This window comes from Gymnoscopelus microlampas (genome assembly GCF_963454915.1).
Source record: "Gymnoscopelus microlampas genome assembly, chromosome: 20".
Classification (NCBI taxonomy): domain Eukaryota; kingdom Metazoa; phylum Chordata; class Actinopteri; order Myctophiformes; family Myctophidae; genus Gymnoscopelus; species Gymnoscopelus microlampas.
Window position 1 is genome coordinate 28,488,096 of NC_139957.1, and position 23,464 is coordinate 28,511,559.

General features: G+C 40.4%; 1 protein-coding gene across 3 annotated transcripts in view; it reads left to right on the forward strand.

The window, feature by feature from the left end:
• Positions 1 to 294: 294 nt before the first annotated feature.
• rnf144aa (ring finger protein 144aa) overlaps positions 295 to 23,464 on the forward strand; it is an 81,544-nt gene continuing 58,374 nt past the window's right edge. For all 3 annotated transcript variants that reach the window (XR_014599804.1, XR_014599805.1, XM_084044407.1), the window contains exons 1-2: positions 295 to 401; positions 1,282 to 1,360. The gene's annotated coding sequence lies outside the window, so the exon portion shown is untranslated. The remainder of the gene's footprint in view (positions 402 to 1,281; positions 1,361 to 23,464) is intronic.

Below are 23,464 nucleotides of genomic sequence, written 5' to 3' on the forward strand. Positions count from 1 at the left end.
TTGGGCTTGTTTCCGAAACCAGTGGTTCTCAACCCTTTTCAATGTCAAGGACCCCCAAATTAATATGTATTTGTCTGCGGGCTGAATATGTTGTGCCAGGGACCTGTGTGTATCACATTTGTGTTGTTAAAATATTCCACATTTTGTCAAATTTGTCAAGATTTTTTGAAAATAGCTGAGCTTGTAGATCGGCTATTTTCAAATAGCCGATAATAGGTTTAAAGTGATCATGTGGCTGGGCTTGTTTTTTTCCTAGACGTGTTAGCTTATTTCTCTCCCAATTATGGCAACATTGCTGAAGAGACACAGGAACGCACTCGCAGACAAATGGCGTCCCTCCAGTGCGAAGCAGCTGATTCTTCCCCGCTGAGGAGGAGAGCAGCAGCAGTATCTGTTTAGAGGTAAACACACCACCGCCCACCGATGTTTGCTACACGTTAGCATCATATTGCTTTATGCAGGAAGCCTTCTTGTTTCTAAAACACAGGCTGACTGTTGGGACGGTGCATTCTGCTGTAACCGAGGCTTTACCAGTGTTGCCATGTCGGATTATCATAAGCTATTTGGGCTTCTTTTTCTGTTAAGTCGCTTGTAAATATTGGTGGTTGCGGTTTTTTTTAGGCTTGTTTCTTGTTTCTAAGTTGCTTGTGAGGGCTCATTTGGGCTAATTAATATTTAATGACTTCAAATATTTTCATGTGAAAATTCCATCTGAAAATGTTGTGTGCCAGATTTGTGGTGTTATTCCACATTTTATTTCAAGATTTCTTTAGAAAATAGTAGATCTACAAGCTCAACGCGTCGTGATGAGACGGGTTGTGAGCTTGTAGATTGACTATTTTCAGTTGCCTCTTTTTGACTTGTTTTCATAGACCCGGTTGCGTATTTCTCTCACAAACTCTGGCAACACCGACACTGTCAAGCCAGGAAGGAAGATACTGTAGCTTTACTGTCAGTCAGACGCAGTTTGTGGTTTTCTTTGCCCACAGTTCGGGTTAGCTTTGTTATTGTTTGCGTTTCACCGTCAGGGGCCTTATTATTATTATTATTATTATTATTGTGTATCGTAAAGGCTACAGTATATAATATAGCGACGGGTCAGCGGACGTTCCCACCCCCGGACGTTGGGGAGGATTCATCATAATAATGAACAACATGGGCATCATCATCATCACCCATTGCGTGGTATTCTTCTGTAAGCAGCCAGTATGCTGATGATAGTCTGCTCTGACGACTAGTTCTAGTTGTTGGGTCACAATCATCTCCGTTAATCCAATTCAGGAGATCACGGCGGCTTGTCGTTCCAAATCCTCCTGGTCGTGGACCCGGCGATCAAGACGGCGTTCTCTCAACAAGCCAGGTAATATTCTGGTCAGTGTAGCTGTAGAATACAGCGCTCGTAGACGTATTTATGATTCTGACGTTTTCCATCTGCGAGAGTTGTAGGGTTCACGCCCCATGGACACAGTGACATTCTGAACTATGCCCCGTAGACACTCCAAACATTTACAAATTGAAAATAAAGGTGCTTACCCCCAAGCTCCAAATGTTAACTCTCGCTACGGGGTAGTAGTTTAATGTAATAATCCATATCTTTCAATAAAGAAGTGTTTTAATGCCGTCTGTGGCCGAAGTTCCGAACGCCATTTTTTCACCCTCGTTTACTTCCTGTTTACATTGAGTGTAATTCCGGGTTTCACCAGATGGGCGCGTCATTACCGCCCATTAGGAACTTCCGACAGAATCGGCCACAGACGGCATTAAAACACTTCTTTATTTAAATATATGGATTATTACATTAAACTACTACCCCGTAGCGAGAGTTAACATTTGTGGCTTGGGGGTAAGCACCTTTTTCTTTCAATGTGTACATGTTTGGAGTGTCTACGGGGTATAGTGCTGAAAGTCCCTGTGTCCATGGGGGGTGAACCCTACAACTCTCGTAGATAAACGTCAGAAACATAAATACGTCTACGAGTTGTATTCTACAGCTATAACGTGTATGTGCTGTGTTCTGTTCTGTGGCCTGGCATTTTGACAGCAGTGTTAAATTAAAGCTGCAACCTATACCTACCCATGATGACTTCCAGGTCTCTCTCTCACATGAAAGAGCAGATTATACCCAGTCTTTTTTACAAGACGCAAATCACTGCATGGGCAGTCTCACTGCGTTTATGAGCTCCAGGCAGTAGCTGCCTACTGCTTGTTGACAAGTAGGTGTCCTACGCCAGTGGTTGTCAACCTATTCAGGCCGTTACCCCCCAAAATAATCATATTTTTGAACTGGGGACCCCCCAAAATAATCATATTTTTGAACTGGGGACCCCCCAAAATAATCATATTTGAACTGGGGACCCCCCAAAATAATCATATTTGAACTGGGGACCCCCCAAAATAATCATATTTGAACTGGGGATCCCCCAAAATAATCACATTTGAACTGGGGACTCCCCAAAATAATCATATTTGAACTTGGGACTCCCCAAAATAATCATATTTTTGAACTGGGGACTCCCCAAAATAATCATATTTGAACTGGGGACTCCCCAAAATAATCATATTTGAACTGGGGACTCCCCAAAATAATCATATTTGAACTGAGGTCTCCCCACCCATAAGCACTTGGAATTGTTGAGGCATTACATTTTTTGTTGACTCGTTTCCGCAGAAAAATATTGTGAAAATAGCAGATCTACAAGCTCACAACGCCTCACTTTGTGAACTTGTAGATCGGCTGTTTTCACTGTTTTCACCATTGTTGTGAACGTTTTACCAGTTGTTATTGTAAAGTTTGTTGATTACTTTTGATGCAGTAATGGTCTTCTATTTTATTAGCATTGTTTTTTAGGTATTTAAAAGGTCTTAAAGTCCCTAAATTGTCACTTCACTGTCATCTGGAGACCCCCCAGATCTAGGTTGAGAACCACTGTCCTCCCCAACACCAGGGGCTAAAGTTCTTAATGGAAGAGTAAGGAGACCACCTCCAACCTCTGCATACTGTACGTGCTGTATTAACATACTCTACCATAAATATTGATTAAATAACATTTATTGATTAAAATTGCAGCTTTAATTGAAGTGTGAGGGTGTACCAAAGTAACCAGCATCCAGTAGTTGACTGGATAAATGAAGTGTGTGTGTGTGTGTGTGTGTGTGTGTGTGTGTGTGTGTGTGTGTGTGTGTGTGTGCGCGTGCGTAACATGCTATTTATTTATATCATATCAGGCTAATTACCCAGCTGCTGTTTACTTTGGCCATTTACCCATTTGTCCCCCCCAAAAATGTCTGTTGTCTTCAAGACAAATATGAGCAATTATCTGATTGTCTGTATCTATAAGTATACATTTTCCAGTCTTTCAATAAGAACTTGGCAGGTAACTTAAACACCGGCCTTCTGGTTCTCCCATGGGGATGTTTCCCGCATTTAGTTTGAGTTTTTCTTGAGCAAAGAGTGAGAGTGAGTTAGAGAGAGAGAGAACCGTTTTGTTGACACCACTTTATAGTCAATCAATACCATGTGTGTACTTCTAGTGTACACACACACACACACACACACACACACACACACACACACACACACACACACACACACACACACACACACACACACACACACACAGACGCGATATTGATCGATTGAGCACACATTCAGGTGCACATGCAAGTACAGTACTTTGCATGTGCAGTGTGTCGAGTGTGTTATCCTTTATGCACTTGAAATAACAGTGCATGCATTGATTGGTCCCATAGTACTACTTAATAAGAGCCTCCCTCTATATATTATGCAGAGATTACATTAAATTATACCCTTCTTTTTAACCACTTTAACCCTGGCGTCCCTATTTTGGACATTGTCATTATGGGCGAAAATGCCCATAAATAGCTCAAATAGCGGATCTGCAACGCGTCACGATGCAAGGCTGTTCGTCATAATAATGACCTACTGTACCCAGGGCTGTGTGTAGTTAATTCAAGTGCACTACACTGCTGCCTGCATCTCAACTTTTCATGTAGAAATTGTTCACGAGTGTGACATGTATGAAGTGGATGGCTCCACTAAGCTGTGAAAGGTCAGCCGGTGCCATGCCATTTCCATTTTAAGCAGCGACCCGAGCAACCGCTATACCCTCCAGGGCACGCGGTTGGGCACGTAAACCACGCTACAACAGAGCGATTCTGTGCTTCCTTCCGTGATGGCCGACGCCGAGGGGGTCATGATACCTGACAGAGAGTGACGACGGAGGTCCATTTCTAACAGTGGTGGAAAAAGTGCTCACATTTTTTACAGCCTATGTATAAAATAGGTCTGAAGTGGTTAATGTATGTTTTATAATATGATAATTGATATCTGTAAGTAACTATAACTAAAGTTTTCAAATAATTGTAGTGGAGTAAAAGTACAATACTTGCCTCTGAGATGTAGTGGAGTGGAGAAGTAAAAGTATTGAATTCCCTCAAAATTGTACGTAAGTACAGTACTTGAGTAAATGTACTTAGTTACTTACAGCCACTGATTTCTAACATGTATAATACTATTGTTTCAGGGCGTACGTGTGTCTCGCACTGTGTAATTGACTGAACTCGCTCCCCTGTGAGAAAGGTCAATGTGTTTATATCCTGATGAGTCTAATGCTGCGTTCGCACTGGCAGATACAAAAGATGCAAAGCTACACGGCATATTTGTACTCTTTTATCCAGTGGTGTAAAGTAACTAAGTCCATTTACTCAAGTACCGTACTTAAGGAAATGTTTGAGGCTTTTTTACTTTACTGGAGTATTTCCAATTTTCAGTACTTCTACTCCACTACATCTCAAATGCAAATATTGTACTTTTACTCCACTACAATTATTTGAAAACTTTATTCGCTAGTTACTTTGTAGATTTTGATTATTATTACAAAACATACAGTAACCACTTCAGCCCTGTATGCATTTCAGCCATTTGAAAATAGCCGATCTACTTGTAGATCTGCTTATTTTCAAAATAATTTTATACATTACATTTGAAAACTTGTGAAATGGGACATTCTGCATAATGAGTACTTTCTACTTTTGGTACTTTTAAGTACGTTTTGATACCAATACTTTTGTACTTTTACTCAAGTACATTTTTAATTCCGGACCAAGTATTTCTACATTGCAGTACTGATACTTTTACCTAAAAAATTAGAACTTTTTCCACCACTGTTTCTATCTTTGTGGCTGAAGTTGAAACCAGTTCAACCTTTTTATTGCTTTGTAGCTGCTGTAGCTTTTGTAGCTACAAACGTCGGCTGTACCTTCATGTGGCTTCATTGTACCTTAATGTCGCTGGCTTCCATTGAATTGTGAATGGTAGCCTGTATCTAATGTAGCTGCCAGTGTGAACGCATCATGAGAGTTACTGTTCAATGAATGTTCACTCACTGTGCTGCAAAGACTTAATGTAGCGAGAATAACAACGTGGCATCATTTAGGGGAAATGTGAAGGCTCTTCATTCTCCATTTGATTCTGGGCAGCAGTACTCTAGGCACCTAGCTTTATCCAATTCAACATTGGTAGTTGGAGTCACTTTTTCATTTGAGCTAAAAAGCATTATTTTAAACTTTGGCTATTCAAAAATAGCAGATATACAAGTTCATAGCACGGCACCGAGTGCCGCGCTATGAACTTGTAGATCTGCTATTTTTGAGAAATCGTGAACATTTGTGCAAATCTTTGAATATATATTTTTTTCAAGCGAACGTTTGTAACTCAAATCTTTGCTTCTGGGGGTCCCTGGAACAACATATTTTGAGATGGGGGTCCGTGGCCAAATACATATACATTTTGGGGGTCCTTGACATGAAAAAGTTTGAGAACCACTGATATAAAAACATATACGTTTTTCAGAAAACGGTTGGGATTTAGAAGACATTTGTAGAATTGGCGTCAGGTCTTAAAGGGTTAAAGACATCTCATATCGTTGTTGTCGGGCAGAAACCTTTCAACTGTGAATGTTTATTGTTTAGTTTGTAAATGAATGCACTACTTCGTCACACTACTACAGCGTCACATAAAAGTAGCAAAAATAGGAAATCTACATTTAGGAAAGAAATTGAAGTGAAATTTAAAGTGGTTAAGTGTGTCTGTGGGCTTTATATCTATATATATATATTGAACCAAGAGCTTGTGAGTTGTGACTAAACATAATAATTACATTGGATTCATTGGAACACAGGTGTTTTTTTCCCCATTTCCTGACAAGTAACCATTTTGGACATACAAGGTTTCCACCCAGACAGTGACGATATACAGAGTACACAGGCGTACTATTCCTTGGCTTTGGTTCATCACATTGTGGCAGCAATAACGATAACAAAAGAGGTCATTCATTAATTATTACCAGAAGTATTAATTAAAGTGTCTGGTGCCTGTTTGTGTGGGCTGTGCGTAGCTGCTTCTGTGTGTGTGTGTGTGTGTGTGTGTGTGTGTGTGTGTGTGTGTTAGGGCTGGTAACTTTCCTCAGAAATGATATTCGAATATTGGTCTTAAAAATTTGGCAGATATTCGAATATATTCGATTATTATTATTATTAAAAAATATATTAAAAAAGAAAATAAAAGTTAACTCTTTTAATGTTTATTTGACAGAACAATACAAAAAACAATGTATCAAGTGCTTGGATCAAACAATACATTGTTTTTTCCTGTCAAATAAACATGAACAAAATAAATAAATAAAAAACTTTTATTTATTTTTTAATTTGAATATTAATTTTCATATTGGAATATACATATTTGAGGAATATTCAAAATTCGAATATTAATTTACCAGCCCTAGTGTGTGTGTGTGTGTGTGTGTGTGTGTGTGTGTGTGTGTGTGTGGTAGGCAGTTAGGCAATAGTGAGTGACAGTCGTTCGTAAACCTGATTGTCTGGTGAGATTACCTTTTTACAAGCCCTACTAGCCCCATGGTCTTGTCATTCATTGGTGAACCTGACTGTGTGTAAATCTACATACACATAAAACATATTATATCTCATATACTGTATAAGGCTGCAGCCTTAGTATATTATTCTGTACCCATGGCTGTTAACCCATTAAGACCTGGAACTGTGTCATTTTTAGATTTGAGTTAAAAAGCATTATTTTACACTTTGGGTTATTCAAAAATAGCAGATCTACAAGCTCATAGCGCGGCACCGAGTGCCGCGCTATGAGCTTGTAGATCTGCTATTTATGAAAAATCGTGAAAATGTGTGAAAATCTTTGAATATATATATTTTTAAAGCGAACGTTAACTCAAATCGTTGCCTCTGGGGGTCCCTGGAACAAAATATTTTGATGGGGGTCTGCGGCCAAATACATATCATTTTGGGGGTCCTTGACATGAAAAAGATTGAGCACTGTTGAGATTTAGGAGACATGTAGAATCGGCTTCAGGTCTCAATGGGTTAACTCGACACGGTTTCCATCGATTCCCTGTGGAACTGCATGCTACTAGGAATATGTTATGTTCAGCTTTAACAACAACAACACGACACACACACACACACACACACACACACACACACACACACACACACACACACACACACACACACACACACACACACACACACACACACACAAAATAGAGCAGAAATAGAGTGTGGCAGACAGTAGGTGAGGCGATGGAGAGGAGCTATTCCATTCTCTTTTTGTCCCATACAGGAGCAAGCCGTCCCCCATGAGGGCATAAACATGGTTTGTAGAAACAGTGCTGCGTTTTTTGTGGAGTGACCAGCAGTCAGCCTGCTCCCAGAGGGAAGTGGGGAAGGGCTTGCTTAAGAGAGAAGGAATGTGAGTTTTTTTTCTTTTCAATGGGGATGTGGTGCGGTTATGATGCCCAGAACACAGTGTGCCTTCCAGGCCTAGAGGACTAACACATGTACGCTATGCATCACTACATAGTATACTTATATAGTAGTGTATAGCACAATACTGTAAGTCCACCAGTGGTGGGAAAAAAGTACTCAAATTATTTTTACTTAAGTAAAAGTACCAATACTGCAATATAGAAAATACTCCGTTACAAGTAACAGTCCAGAATTCAAAATGTACTTGAGTAAAAGTACAAAAGTATTGGCATCAAATTGTACTTAAAGTACCAAAAGTAAAAGCACTAAAATGTTTGAAAATAGCAGATCTACAAGCTCACAACGTGTCGCGATGCGACGCGTTGTGAGCTTGTAGATCTGCTATTTTCAAATAGCCTAGGTATAAAACGGGGCTAAAGTGGTTAATGTATGTTTTATAATATAATAATTTATATCTGAAAAGTAACTAGTGACTAAAGTTTTCAAAAAATTGTAGTGGAGTAAAAGTACAATATTTGCCTCTGAGATGTAGTGGAGTAACAGTATTGGAAATTGGAAATACTCAAGTAAAGTACAAATACCTCAAAATTGTACTTAAGTAAATGTACTTAGTTACTTTCCACAACTGAAGTCCACTTGAATAATAAACACACTGCTGCAGTGTATAGCTTCTTCCCTAACAGACAGACTGTGGTTATGTTTGGTTCTGCTGTGCTGGGATCAGTTCAAACAGCACTGGCCCTCACTAAAGGTGCTCACCTTATTGCGCAATGTGTACCAACCTTAGCATTTCATGGGCATTTCATATTTGACCTGAGTGAGTAATGGAGAGAGAGAGAGAGACGGAGAGAGAAACGCACAACATGTCTTTCTGTGATGCTGGCGCTGACGAGGACAGTGTGTTATAGTGAATCACATGGGTTTCACTTTCATTATTATGCTTTATTGAGTACAAAGAACTTTTGATGCTTAGCAACAAAGTTGTTGTGGGGTATTTGTGGTTAACCTGAAAGAGAGAGAAGCAAGCACTCATCAGACGAGTAGTTTACACAGTACACGTGTGTATCATCATGTCAAGGATCCCCAAAATTATATGTATTTGGCCGCGGACCCCAATCAAAATATTTAGTTCCAGGGACCCCCAGAAGCAAAGATTTGAGTTAAAAACGGTTCGCTTTAAAAAAATATATATATTCAAAGTTTTTCACACATTTTCACGATTTTTCAAAAATAGCAGATCATAGCTCATAGCGCGGCACTCGGTGCCGCGCTATGAGCTTGTAGATCTGCTATTTTTGAATAGCCTAAAGTGTAAAATAATGCTTTTTTAGCTCAAATCTAAAAATGACACAGTTCCAGGTCTTAATGTGTTAAGTGCATAATGTAACCTTTCTAATAACGTTAGTAGTAGTCTACAGGAAACGTTGAGTTGAATAGAAACATAAAAGACGAAGAAGTTATTTTGCATGGATGCGCTATTATGGTAAAATGCGCATACAAGTAAAATGTGCATACATCTTAAGGCTACACTGAGAACCCATATGGAGGAAAAAAAACATTGGAAATCAGGCAAGGGATCTCCTCGCAAACCAACTTCCTGGTTGTAGGACTTCAACCTGTTGCACTCCATTCGAAATAGATCCAAGCTTGACCTTTTTAGCTAGTCTGTGTCTGTCTTATTAAGTTACATTGTTGGCTCTGCTAACAGTAGTACACACTTTATTTCTGGCCCTCTGCATTAGTAGGGTGTCATGTTGTAATCACCCAAGTACATGTGTCTGGTGAACTAATGGGGACTCCCATACTCACTGCCGTATTTGTACTTGTTATCCTCGTTGTTGTCCTCGTCATAGAATAGAATAGTCCCCCACTCCTAAGGGTGTTATTTTGTACTGTATATTTGCACATAAGTGAAATTTGTCCTGCATTTACCTGTCCTATAACTATATTTGTACTCGGCATCTGAAGGTTAGAGGTTAGATCCAAGAGTTTGTTTGTTACGTCTCATTTCCAGGTACTCGAGTAAAATCTTTTGTTTGAGGTCCTCGTCATAGAATAGAACAGTCCCCCACTCATTAGGGTGTTATTTTGTACAGTATATTTGCACATAAGTGAAATTTGTAATTTCCTGCATTTACCTGTCCTATAACTACGTGGAGCAGTGAGCACCATTCTACGGCGCTCTGGGACATTTAAAGGTTGAGCGTTTTTGCTCAGGGACACACATTGACACATTGCTGGCCTGGATTCAAACTTTGGGACAACCAGAGTCTCTATGGCTTCCCAGGCGGGCTCACTAACCACTCAGCTATGGCGCCCCGTCATTGGAGTAACTAGCAACAACACAAATTAAATAATAGCAATAGAGTAAGAATAGTAATAGTGTAAAACTAAGTATGTACAGTGAGTGAATGGCACACTGTGAGATGCCTTTGTTAGGTGCTGTGTGCATGGGTTCTACTTCTAAATAATGTGTGTACATATAATATGTTTGTGTAATTTGTAACTCAAATCTTTGCTTCGGGGGGAACTTAGTTCCCTAGAATCAAGTATTTTGAGATGGGGGTCCGTGGCCAAATACATAGCTCATAGCGCGGCACTCGGTGCCGCACTAGATCCATTTGTACTATTTTTGAATTGCCAAAGAAATCTTAAAATGACACAGATGAGTTCCGGGTATTAATGGATTTATCGGGCAAACCAGCAACACGCCTGTAGTGTCTATTGTTTATATGGGCCTGGTGGTTGCCTGGTGGAAAAGCTATCCCGGAGCCTGCTGGTCTGGGCCTGGAGGCTGCAGAACAACCAACCGCTTGCCAGATGGCAGCAGCTGAAATGGTCTATGATTGGGGTGGCTGAGGTTCTTGATAACCCTACACTGCACAGGCTTCAATACTGACACAACGATCTGTGTATATATCTTTAATGGAGGGACGCTCACGTCCAGGGGTCTGTCCCTACTGTAGTGACTAGTCTGTTGCTCTAGCCTGGATCACTGTGTAACTCAGTGGTTCTCAAACTTTTTCATGTCAAGGACCCCCAAATTGACACTTATTAGCCTGCGGACCCCCATTTGAAAAGATATGCTACGGAACCCCCATAAGAGATGATCTTTACAGCTCTAGCAGTCAATTCTCAACCATTTTAATTGAAGGACCCCCAGTTTGGCATGCATATGGCTACGGACCCCTATTGTATGGCATCTCTGGGACCCCAATTCATATTGTAAAATCAATGTTCATTTAACTCTGAGAGTGTACAAATGGAACCAAATGTTCCATTTGGTTCCATTTGTACAGACCCATAAGGGTCCATTTGGTTCCTAACTATCCATCATTTAGCTGGGGACCCCCTGGAATCCGCTCAAGGACCCCTGGTCTTTGAGAACCAATGGTGTAACTCAATTGAACCACTTGAACCCTAGCTAGGCCTGATCGCAATTATTTGAGATCATCACAATTATTTTTATGACTACATAATCGTTTCCATGTTGAAAAATATTCATATATTTTCAGACATTTTCAAAAAAGTGTGGAAATAGCAGATATATGCGACGCGTTGTGAGCTTGTAGATGGGCTATTTCCACTAGTAATGTTTTGTTGTAAGTGTTAATTTGTAAAATATATTATAGGTTATTTGTTTACTAAGTATAGAGAGGGTTTAAGGTGCTCAGGCAGCCTGAGACGGACATCTACTAGAAAATGTGAGTGACACCCCTTCTGGTCAAATGCAGACAGTTAACCCTAGTAATTAAACCCCAATTACCCCCCCATTTCCTCATTACATTAAGTAAATCTGGTTAGGCTGGTCTCACTGAGGGAGGAGGGGCTGTGCGGGGGCACAGGATGGAAGCCTCTCGCCCACGTTTCCAAACGAGGGCAGACAGACGCGATTGTCTCAATTACTCACAAAAAATAACGGTAGTTCCCCCCCATCTGAACCCCTTAAGACCTGAGGCCTATTCTAAAAATGTTCTCTAAATCCTAATGGTCTTTTAGCATAAAAAAATATGTAAATATAAAAAATCTAAATATATAAAAAAATATAAGATGAATCAAAAAAATCTAAAATATATAAAAAATATAAGAAAAATCTAAAAATGTTGTTCCAGAGATCCCCAGAAGCAAAGATTTGAGTTACAAATGTTCTCTTTAAGAATATATATATTCAAAGATTTGCACACATTTTTAAGATTTTTCAAAAATAGCAGATCTACAAGCTCATAGCGCGGCACTCGGTGCCGCGCTATGAGCTTGTAGATCTGCTATTTTTGAATAGCCAAAGTGCAAAATAATGCTTTTTTTTTAGCTCAAATGAAAAAGTGAGACAGATGCGTTCCAGGTCTTAATGGGTTAAATTATACAATGAACTGTGTAACACATATTGTCTAGAAATCAGTGGGAGTGGTAGTAAGGCTTCAGTTGTTTGTTTGGAGTGTTGTGTTGGCTCTGTTGCGTTCAGGTTGCCAAGGATTACGCAACAGCTTAAATGCCATTCGCTTTTAGCAAGAGTGTTGTCATGGGGGGATGTCGTGTGACACCAGAGAGTAGCAGTCATCTCGCTGGTAAATGGTTCCTGAAAATGCTGCTCATTTCTCTTGAGGAGCACTGCCATTCAGTGTGTGTGTGTGTGTGTGTGTGTGTGTCTGTGTGTGTTATGGCTCGCTGCCAGCCAAACGTTAGGACGAGATGAGAATCGTTAGTGATGGTTATGTTATGCCTCTGTGTGCCATGTTTGTTCGGAGCCGGACGGGACGACTGACGCTTTTGGAGTGATTCAAGAGACGTTATTTGTCACATGTGCGGTGAAGTGTTGTGGCAGATTCCGCAAGAACAAGTCATTTTCCAAGATATGCTGTATAATGCAAGGTATAATAGCCAGATAGAAGTATGGTAATAAAATGTGTAAAGTGTAGTTGAACCTAATAGGTGTGCACAAAAAAACGGCATCAACAGACATTGGTGTAGTGTAGTAGTAGTGAGTGACCCTAGAATAGCAGGTATAGTAAAAGTTTTAGAATTGCACCTTCCCTGGGCTCTCTCATGCAGTTCTGCAGTGAGCAGCTCTAAAGGTCATTACACACCGGCGATTATGCGAATATACGCAAAATTCGAACTCGTTCCGAATAAATAAAAGGCGCTTTTTCGCTCCGTGGAAGCTTGCATTGACTTTATAAGGTTTTTTAAAAAAACGTATTATTCACATGAAAAATTCACCCCAGTGTGTAAGGAGCTTAAGACAGGTAAATCTGGTAAAGTGAAACCTGGCTACATAAACACTTGGTATTATACATGCTGACTGCTGGAGTATAACATTACACTTTCCAGGACTTGACATTTTGTAAACGTATGAATTGCAACCAAACCGCAGGAGGAGGATTCACTGTTTTAGTTGCGAGACAGAACGGTCTGAACCAAACCAGCACACTTCCTGTTTGTCCATCCATACTCCACAGAGAGTGAAATGTATTTTTAATGAATGCGAGTCTGTAATTGAATATCCGGATGTTTAATCGTATCTGTATTGTGGCGTTTTTATGTTGTCCTCTTTATGTAATGCTGTGCTTAAAAGAGCTCTATAAATCGCAGCTGTCTAAGAGGATAAGAACGGGACTAAAAAGCACTTTCGTCTTTGTAAATCAGACGTTGATATGAATTAGTACAACAAGAAACAAGATCATAGTGATGTACTGCCTTTAACCTCGTTAATTTCAAGAACCCCCAGTTTTATATGCATTAGGCCACAGGCTCACATGGGCTCACTGTGAAATCCTCTGTTAGTGTAAGTCTGAGAGTATATAGTAACAATCAGAGTGAACGGGTCCATTTGGTTCCTAACTTATCAGTCATTTAGCTTCTTGGGAACGCCCTTGGGGGTCCCTGGACCCCATGTTTAGAACCAGCGGCCTAGATTATGTATAGTCAGAATGTTTGTGCGGGGACACCGGCATCATAGATCTATGCTCACTGCATAAGAACAGCATTCCACCATAGAATATGATATCTCCCAAGCTTTGAAGATCCTGTATTGTATCCTTTGGATCAAATCCTGGCCCAGATTGTGCTCCATATTAACCCATTAAGACCGGGAACGCATCTGTGTCATTTTCAGATTTATTTGGCTATTCAAAAATAGCAGATCTACAAGCTCATAGCACGGCACCGAGTGCTTCAAGTTATGAGCTTGTAGATCTGCTATTTTTGGGGAAAAATTGTGGGAAATCGTGGGTGAATATATATATATTTTTTAAAGCAAACGTTTCGTAACTCGAATCTTTGCTTCTGGGGGATCCTACAAATGTCTTCTAAATCCTAATTAATGTTGCTATAATATCAGTGTTTCTCAAAAATTACGTGTATTTGGCCGTGGACCCCCATCTCAAAATATTTAGTTCCAGGGACCCCCCCAGAAGTTGTAACAGAGTAAAAAAAAGTTTAGCTCGAAAAAATATATATTCAAAGATTTGCACACATTTTCACGTTTTTTTTCAAAAATAGCAGATCTACAAGCTCATAGCGCGGCACTATATCTGCTATTTTTGAATAGCCCAAAGAAATCTTAAAATGACACACAGAGATGCGTTCCCGGTCTTAAAGGGTTAATGCACCCATCTCAACTGTCAACAAGCCCGAGGCAAGGCGGAGGTACTGTATGTACTGTTCCCAATGTGAAGAGCTAGGTGTGTAATGTACTCTCTACATGCCAACAACAACCCTTTTGATGTGCTGTATCTTCAGACAGAACCACCATCAACTGTGGCAACACAGGGCAGAACCTGAGGCCCATTACTGATACGTTTTTTGATATTTATTGTCTGAGGGAAGAAGAAATTAAGTTGGTTAACGTCTCGGTTACAAGGCCGAGACGGCCAGCAAAAACGCAAGCACGTCATCCACAACAATAAGCTTATGTAATCAGTAAAAAAACAAATGAAGCATCAAGCATCGTTTTTGTGACCCTGCTATTGTTCTTTCTCTCCCTTTCTTTCTTTCTTTGCTCTTTTTGATGTGCAAAGTCACATGGCGACTTCTGCCTTTTTTTTTAAGTGTTAGTCAGTGTTGCCAGATTCTGTGAGAGAAACAAGCAACCAACGTCTAGGAAAACCAGCCCAAAAGAAGCGACTATGGGCACACATGAGTACTTTAACATGTACATCTGCTATTTGAAAATAGCAGATCTACAAGCTCACAACGCGTCGCATCGCGACGCGTTGTGAGCTTGTAGATCTGCTAATTTCAAATAAAATCTTGCGGGGAAATTTTAATAAGCAGATCTGGCAACCCTGGTGTTGGTGTGTGTGTGTGTGTGTGTGTGTGTGTGTGTGTGTGTGTGTGTGTGTGTGTGTGTGTGTGTGTGACCAACAACAGGACGTCAGCGCATTTCCTAAGGTAGTCCTGCTCAGTTTCCTCCTTCCTGTTCCCCAGTGATGGGACTTGGGGAGCTGAGAGGAGATACTACTGTATGCCTGTTTTTTTTTAAAACAAGCAGCTGCAGTGAGATGAGTAAAGGCCTGCAATGGAGGAGGAGGGAGGAAGGGGGTGAGGTGTGTGTGTGTGTGGGGGAGAGGAGAGAGAGAGAGACAGAATGTGCTGTCTTGTATATAAAACCTTTTCTCTTTTTTCACTTTTCACTTAGTCATCCTGTGGTACGGTGTGAGCCAGCAGAGAACCTGCTGTGTTAGGCCTTTCGAACAGGACGTCTAGGCCACAGAGAGACACGAGGAATTTCAAACGAGTGCGGAATACGAGAAGCCCCCGTATCATACTACAACGATCAATGGCAGGGCCCACGTATCATTCTGAATCCACACATTTTTAGTTGTGCTTTTCTGTAAAAGAAGTAGGACCCCAAAAAAAAAAGGTCATTGCTTCTTCTTCGTCGTTGATGCAATTTCGGTTTTGAAGTTGCGATGGTTTTACCACTTCCAGCGGAACTGCGTTCAAGTGGACGTGTGACCTTGTGTGGTGATGCATGATGGCGCTCATACATTGGTCCGTCTTGTACGGCGCCGTTTATCCCGTTAAGACCTGAAGCCGATTCTACAAATGTCTTCTAAATCCCAGCGGTTTTCTGAAAAAAACGTATGTTTCTATATCAGTGGTGCTCAAGCCTTTTCATGTCAAGGACTCCCAAAATGATAAGTATTTGACCGCCGACCCCCATCTCAAAATGTTTTGTTCCAGGGACCCCCCAGAAGCAAAGAATAGAGTTAAAAATGTTCGCTTTAAACAATATATATTCAAAGATTTGCGCACATTTTCACGATTTTTCAAAAATAGCAGATCTACAAGCTCATAGCGCGGCACTCGGTGCCGCGCTATGAGCTTGTATATCTGCTATTTTTGAATAGCCCAAAGTGTAAAATAATGCTTTTTAGCTCAAATCTAAAAATGGCACAGTTCCAGGTCTTAATGGGCTAGCCGTACTGATGAACTGATAAATGCTAACTGAAACCTTCTTGTGTCCTTGATGACGATGTGGAGTTGCAGCGTTAGCACGATATATAGCTAGCACTTTTCAGGTTCTCATTGAGTTGAGGCAGTGAGTGGAGAGACAACTGGCATGGCAGGCACAGAACACTATTGTTGAAAGTTTTCTTTTATAATTTTTCCCCTCCCTTTTCCCAATTCTCAGGCATTTCTGGAATTGCTCAATGTGAATCGTCTCGCTCTATTACTCGGTGAGAATGCCACCATGTCCCACAGATTAATATGTGTGTGTATGAGTGTCCTCTCTGTTGGAGAGGCTCTCTCTTCCTTCTTGAGTGATCATGAAAACTCTTATTGTCCAGTGCAGTGAGTGAGTGCTGCTCCTTATGCAGCAGTCACACATGCTTACATATGAGCAAAATGTGTTAATGTTAACTCCGACGGTAACGCTTTAACATTTCAATCTAGACTCGTAATTTTGCTTTGCACTACTTGCAGAGGATTTGTCGGTAGATTATGTAGTTAGTGACTTTAACCCATTATAAGACCTGAAGCTGATTCTACAAATCTCTTCTAAATCCCAACAGTATTCTGAAAAAACGTACGTTTCTATATCAGTGGTGCTCAAACTTTTTCATGTCAAGGACCCCCAAAATGATATGTATTTGGCCGCGGACCACCATCTCAAAATGTTTTGTTCCAGGGACGGCCCAGAAGCAAAGAATAGAGTTAAAAATCTTTGTTTTAAACAATATATATTCAAAGATTTGCACACATTTTACACTTCGGCTATACAAAAAATAGCCGCTCTACAAGCTCATAGTGCGGCACTCGGTGCCACGCTGTGAGCTTGTATATCTTCTATTTTTTGTATAGCCGAAGTGTAAAATAATGCTTTTTAGCTCAAATGAAAAAGTGCGTTCCAGGTCGTTCCAGGTCTTAATGGGTTAAAGAAGAAATTCACTTGAAAAAAGACACAAAAAACGCTGCTTCACCTTAATTGACTCTGGTCTGGTGACATGGACGTGCGCAGATTAAACATTCTAATTTGGCTTAATGGTACAAGCTTCTCAGTGCAGAACTCGTCAGTTAAAGTTGAAAACACTTCCTCTTTCCATAGAGTTTCCATTGGCGTCGTGTTGTTGTTTTGTGGTTTACTTTCCACCGTCCACTTTAGTATTTCAATTAGAATATATAAGCTGTTTTTGTTCCTTTTATCTAGTTCAGTTTCTCCTGCTATGCCTCTTCATGTCTGGTATTAACCCATCGATACCTGAAGCCGATTCTACATGTCTCCTAAATCTCAACAGTTTTCTGAAAAACGTATGTTTCTATATCAGTGGTAATCAATCTTTTTCATATCAAGGACCCCCAAAATTATATGTATTTGGCTGCGGACCCCCATCAAAATATTGTGTTCCAGGGACCCCCAGAAGCAAAGATTTGAGTTAAAAATGTTCGCTTTAAAACAATATATATTCAAAGATTTGCACACATTTTCATGATTTTTCAAAAATAGCAGATCTACAAGCTCGTAGCGCGGCACTCGGTGCCGCGCTACAAGCTTGTATATCTGCTATTTTTGATAGCCCAAAGTGTAAAATAATGCTTTTTAGCTCAAATCTAAAAATTACACAGTTCCAGGTCTTAATGGGTTAACATTGCGTTGTGAAAGTGAAGCAATATTTTCATCCTGCCGTGTGTGTGTGTGTGTGTGTGTGTGTGTGTGTGCGTGTGCGTGTGGGGGCACTGCTGTCGTCTCAAGGGACACCAAGGACACAGATTCTGTAAAGGGAAAGAAAGCAAGGCAAACCTCACAATGGATTTTCCTGCTAAACAACGTTTGCTATGTATATCAGCAGCATTTTGGCACTCGCTGTTTGTAAACATTCAAAGTTATTTTGGCGTTTTCACTGTGTTTTGGTAGCCCCAAAAAACGTCCATGTCTACCAAAAACCAACAGTGAAAACACCAACATACAGCGAGAGGGCAATGTGTTTGTAAACACCACCACACTACTCCATTAAGACCTGGAACGCATCTGTGTCATTTTTTGATTTGAGCTAAAAAAGCATTATTTTACACTTTGGCTATTCAAAAATAGCAGATATACAAGCTCACAGCGCGGCACCGAGTGCCGCGCTGTGAGCTTGTAGATCTGCTATTTTTGAACAATTGAGAAAATGTGTGCAAATTAATTTATATTCTTTTAAAGCGAACATTTTTAACTCAAATCTTTGCTTCTGGGGGGGTCCTTGGAACAACGTATTTTGAGATGGGGGTCGGCGGTCAAATACATATCATTTTGGGGGTCCTTGACATGAAAAGGTTGGAGAACCACTGATATAGAAACATACGTTTTTTCAGAAAACTGTTAGGATTTAGAAGACATTAGTAAGAATCTGCCTCAGGTCTTAATGGGCTAGTCCAGTGGCTCCAGAGGGAAATGATTGGTAAAAAAAGAAAGAAGTATTGTTTTGTTATGTGAACGCAGGGCAAAGTTACATACTATGCCGTTAACGACACCAACTGCTCAAAGGTTGACGGGTTGACGCCCCAACCTGAACAAAGTAAAATAAGAACATGCAGGCAGGCAGAGGGTTCGGTGTCTATTAGGGGTCTATGTTCTAATCCAGTGGTTCATAAGTGATGATTGAGAGGGATTATTGTTTGTTGAAGTTCATAATTATACAACATATATTTTTTTAGGACAGTCCTACTCATTATATCTTTTTAAGCACTCTTTACTATGTCACTTGACTTGACAGCACAGTACTTGAACATGTGAGAGTGAGTGAGTGATGTTATGTGCACACGCCATTTGTTGCTGGAGTGGATAAGCATGTCACTGTGGTGTTTGCCAAACGCCAGCAGCAATGCAAAGACAATTTGCATTGCAAAAGTGCATTAACCCATTAAAGGTTCTATGACATTCATTTTCACTTTTTTTATTTTTTATGTTTTTTGGGGGGTTTTATGACCTCAATTACACCCAAAAAATCTGAACTTTGAACATTCAGTGGATTTTCTGTGGTCTGGGATTTTCTGAATAATTAGGCTGAAAAGTAATCTGAGCTTGGCCCTTCGACAGTGAGGTCACTGTCGATTAATCCCGCCCACTCTCCTCCTCGCCCCTCCCCTCCCCTATCCTTTCCTTTGGGGTGGGGGGGGGCGGAGCAGAGGCGATGATTGACAGGCAAAATCCCTCACCAGCGACACCCGCAGGCAAAGATTTATTTTTTCATTGCAGTTGAAAAGGCTTTAGAAATGTGAGAGAAAAACACCTGCCATGAATCAATGGAGTGGATTTTTTGGTTAAAACTTTCTATACACATTTGAAGGACCATGACAAAGACTTTTAATGTGTGGTAAAACTGAACGTCATGAAACCTTTAAGGCCTGAGGTTCCGATTCTACAAAATGTCTTCTAAAAAAAACATTTTTTTGAAAAAACTTATGTTGCTGTTGTCAGTGGTTTTCAAACTTTTTCATGTCAAGGACCCCCATTATATGTATTTGGTCGCGGACCCCCATCTCAAAATATTTTGATCCAGGGACCCCCAGAAGCAAAGATTTGAGTTAAAAATGTTTGCTTTAAAAAAATATATATATCAAAGATTTCACACATTTTCACGATTTTGGATGTATAGCAGATATACAAGCTCGTAGCGCGGCACCGAGTGCCGCGCTACGAGCTTGTAGATCTGCTATTTTTGAATAGCCAAAGTGTAAAATAATGCTTTTCAGCTCAAATCTAAAAATGACACAGATGCGTTCCACGTCTAAAAAGTACAACTAGAAGAACCCTAAAGCCTAACTTATAATTGTCACACACATATTTACGATTAACAAATTAATTGTTTTTTTGGCATTAAACATAAACATTTAATTTCCGTTTGCCTTTTTAGGCTTCGGATTCCAAAATTGCACAGGGCAGATATGACATAACCTAAATATACAAAGAGATTACTGACATTTAATTTCACTTTGTGCCGCGTTGTAAGCTTGTAGATTGCAGCTATTTCTGCCTTTTTATAATGTATTAAAATGTTTCAACATAAACGATTATGACAAAATAATTGCGATTAGACAATTATGTAATAATTGTGATGGGCTTAGTCGACGCACCAAAGAGTGACTATAGTGAAAATGTTGTGACGGGGCGAGGACGGTGCTTTAACCCATCGAGACCTGAAGCTGATTCTACATGTCTCCTAAATCTCAACAGTATTCTGAAAAACGTATGTTTCTATATCAGTGGTGCTCAATCTTTTTCATGTCAAGGACCCCCAAAATGATATGTATTTGGCCGCGGACCCTCATCAAAATATTTTGTTCCAGGGACCCCCAAAAGCAAATATTTGAGTTAAAAATGTTCGCTTTAAAAATATATTATGTTCAAAGATTTGCACACATTTTCAAGATGTTTCAAAAATAGCAGATCTACAAGCTCGTAGCGCGGCACTCGGTGCCGCGCTACGAGCTTGTAGATCTGCTATTTTTGAATAGCCCAAAGTGTAAAATAATGCTTTTTAGCTCAAATCTAAAAATGACACAGTTCCAGGTCTTAATGGGTTAATAATTACCTGCTGCATAGACGTGAAAACACATGGCTTACTGTATGTCGGTGTGGAGATGTTCTGTGCGTCTGTTGACAGACATGGACTCATTCATGGTGGCCGTGCCGTGCCTCCTTCACTTAGCTTTTTAGAACGCTAATATGCGTGCCAAGCGTGGATGTGCCAAGAGGCTTCTTGGAAGGGAGAGCGTGTCTCTTCAAACTACTTATAGCCTTGTTTTAAGTACTATGGTGGGTAATTTGGACAGTTGTGATTTTTATTAAACTAGTCTTTTTCTTTGTCTCCGCCAGGCCGAAAGGCATGGCCGAGACATTGTTTTGCACCCTGTCTGTCTGTCCGTGTGTTTGTGTGTGTGTGTGTGTGTGTGTGTGTGTCCGTCTGTCTGTGAACAGCTAATCTCCGGCACCGTTGGCCCGATTGACGTGAAACTGTGAACACACACTCCCTGGAAATGTCTCACATCGGCCTATGTTTCTGATATTACTCCTTCAGATTTTGTCCAAACATCCCGCAAATCGGTACACAGTATCTCTATAGTCATTAAACCAAACGGGTCTGTCGGATTTTTCATATTCCATCCTGATTGGCTAAGATTGGCTTCCAAAGTTTGCAGGAGTGCTCTGTTTTGAACAAAATGCCTCAAATCATGAACACAGCCTGCGATTGCCGTGAAACTTTGCACGCACATTGCCACTAGGGCGAGAAAGAAATGCCACTTGACATTTTTCAAATCAGCCTCATGGTGGCGCTATGACCGGCCGATTTGCGTTTTTTACCTATAACTACACCCATCTGAGTGAAACTTTGCACGCACGCTCCCTAGAGGCCAAGGAAAAACCTCCACCCTGCATTTATAGCACCACCAGGAGGCTGACTTTCGCATTTTATAGAGCAGTGGTTCCTTTTTTTTTTTTACATTACTCATTCAGATTTTGTCCAAACATCACACAAATTGGTACACAATATCTTTATAGTCATGTGATCAAGACGGATCTGTCCGATTTGTCGTATTCCATCCTGATTGGCTAACATTGGCGTCCAAAGTTTGCAACGATTGGTGTGTTTTTGAACAAAATGCCTCTGATGATGACAGCAGTCCGTTGTGAGCTTGTAAATCTGCTATTTTCTGCGAAAGCTTTTCCCACAACACACTACGGATGCTGCTGGGGTTTAAGTGGTTAAGATATCACAATATTACAACCCAAAATCCTAGATGAAGATGATATCTAGTAGTCTCATATCCACAGTATCGATATTAATACTCGAGACAGAGTTGTTGGCTCACAGTCAAGTGGTGAAAAGGCCTAGAAAAACACCCTTCAGTTTCGCCTTTGCAGTCGCCCTATACTGAATGAAACTAGTCCAAGCCTATCTAGCTTGCTGCTCAGCAGAAATGGACAATCCAAAATACATTTTGAAATATATATTCCTGAAGGGAAATGACAAACAGATACAGACTCTGTATTGTTTGAAGATTGTGGAAGAATTGTGCTTGAGGGCCTAAGATGAGACAGCTTTATTGATCCCCATGGGTACATTCAGTTGTCATAGCAGCAGCAACAGCAGTAAGTGTGAAACACAGGATAGGCTCAGGTAGAACAGAGCAGTGGTTCCCAAACAGTGGGTCAGGACCCATTTGTGGGTCGCGGGTCCATTTTTAATGGGTTGGGAGTAAAAATCCTCCTTTTATATATGGTCTCAACAATGGGTAATTTGGATAATATGTTCAGTCTATCAACAGTGAATATAATGAGTATATTTTTGTCTATCAAATATTCTGTTAGACAGTTATACTCTGTTATAGTCTATCTGGCCTCTGTTAGTGTTTTAGTATATATACCACAGTCAAGCAGGACTCTGTAATCCCTAAGAACAGAACATAAGGGGGCTATTGGCATAAAGGACACATTTTGCTGTGTGCTGGGGGTGGTTGAGTCGGTAGCTAAATGTGCTCCTCAAACATTCCCGGTTCAATTCCCCGGATCAGCAGTTAACCCATTAAGGCCTGAGGTTCTGATTCGACAAAATGTCTTCTAAATCCTAACAGTTTTTTGAAAAAACATATGTTGCTATGTCAGTGGTTCTCAAACTTTTTCATGTCAAGGACCCCAAAATGTATATGCATTTGGCCACGGACCCCCATCTCAAAATATTTTGTTCCAGGGACCCCCAGAAGCAAAGATTTGAGTTACAAATGTTCACCTAAAAATATATATATATTCAAAGATTTGCACACATTTTCACGATTTCTCAAAAATAGCAGATCTACAAGCTCATAGGGCGGCACTCGGTGCCGCGCTATGAGCTTGTAGATCTGCTATTTTTGAATAGCCAAAGTGTATTTTTGAATAGCCTTTTAGCTCAAATCAAAACATTACACAGATTCCAGGTCTTAATGGGTTAAATAACAAAGAGGTGTACATCAGGACAGCGTCGAGCTTTCTCCTCATCCTCTCCTCCGCAACCACCATTCCAGGCAGTTATGGGGATCGCCTTCCTCACCAGCTCGTTCAGTTTGTTGGCATCCCTTGTGTCGTTACCCCCAACAAACCACAGCAAAAAAAAGAGGACACTGGCTACTACAAACTGGTAGACGATCGATATATATATATCGATATGTTGCCAAAGACTTA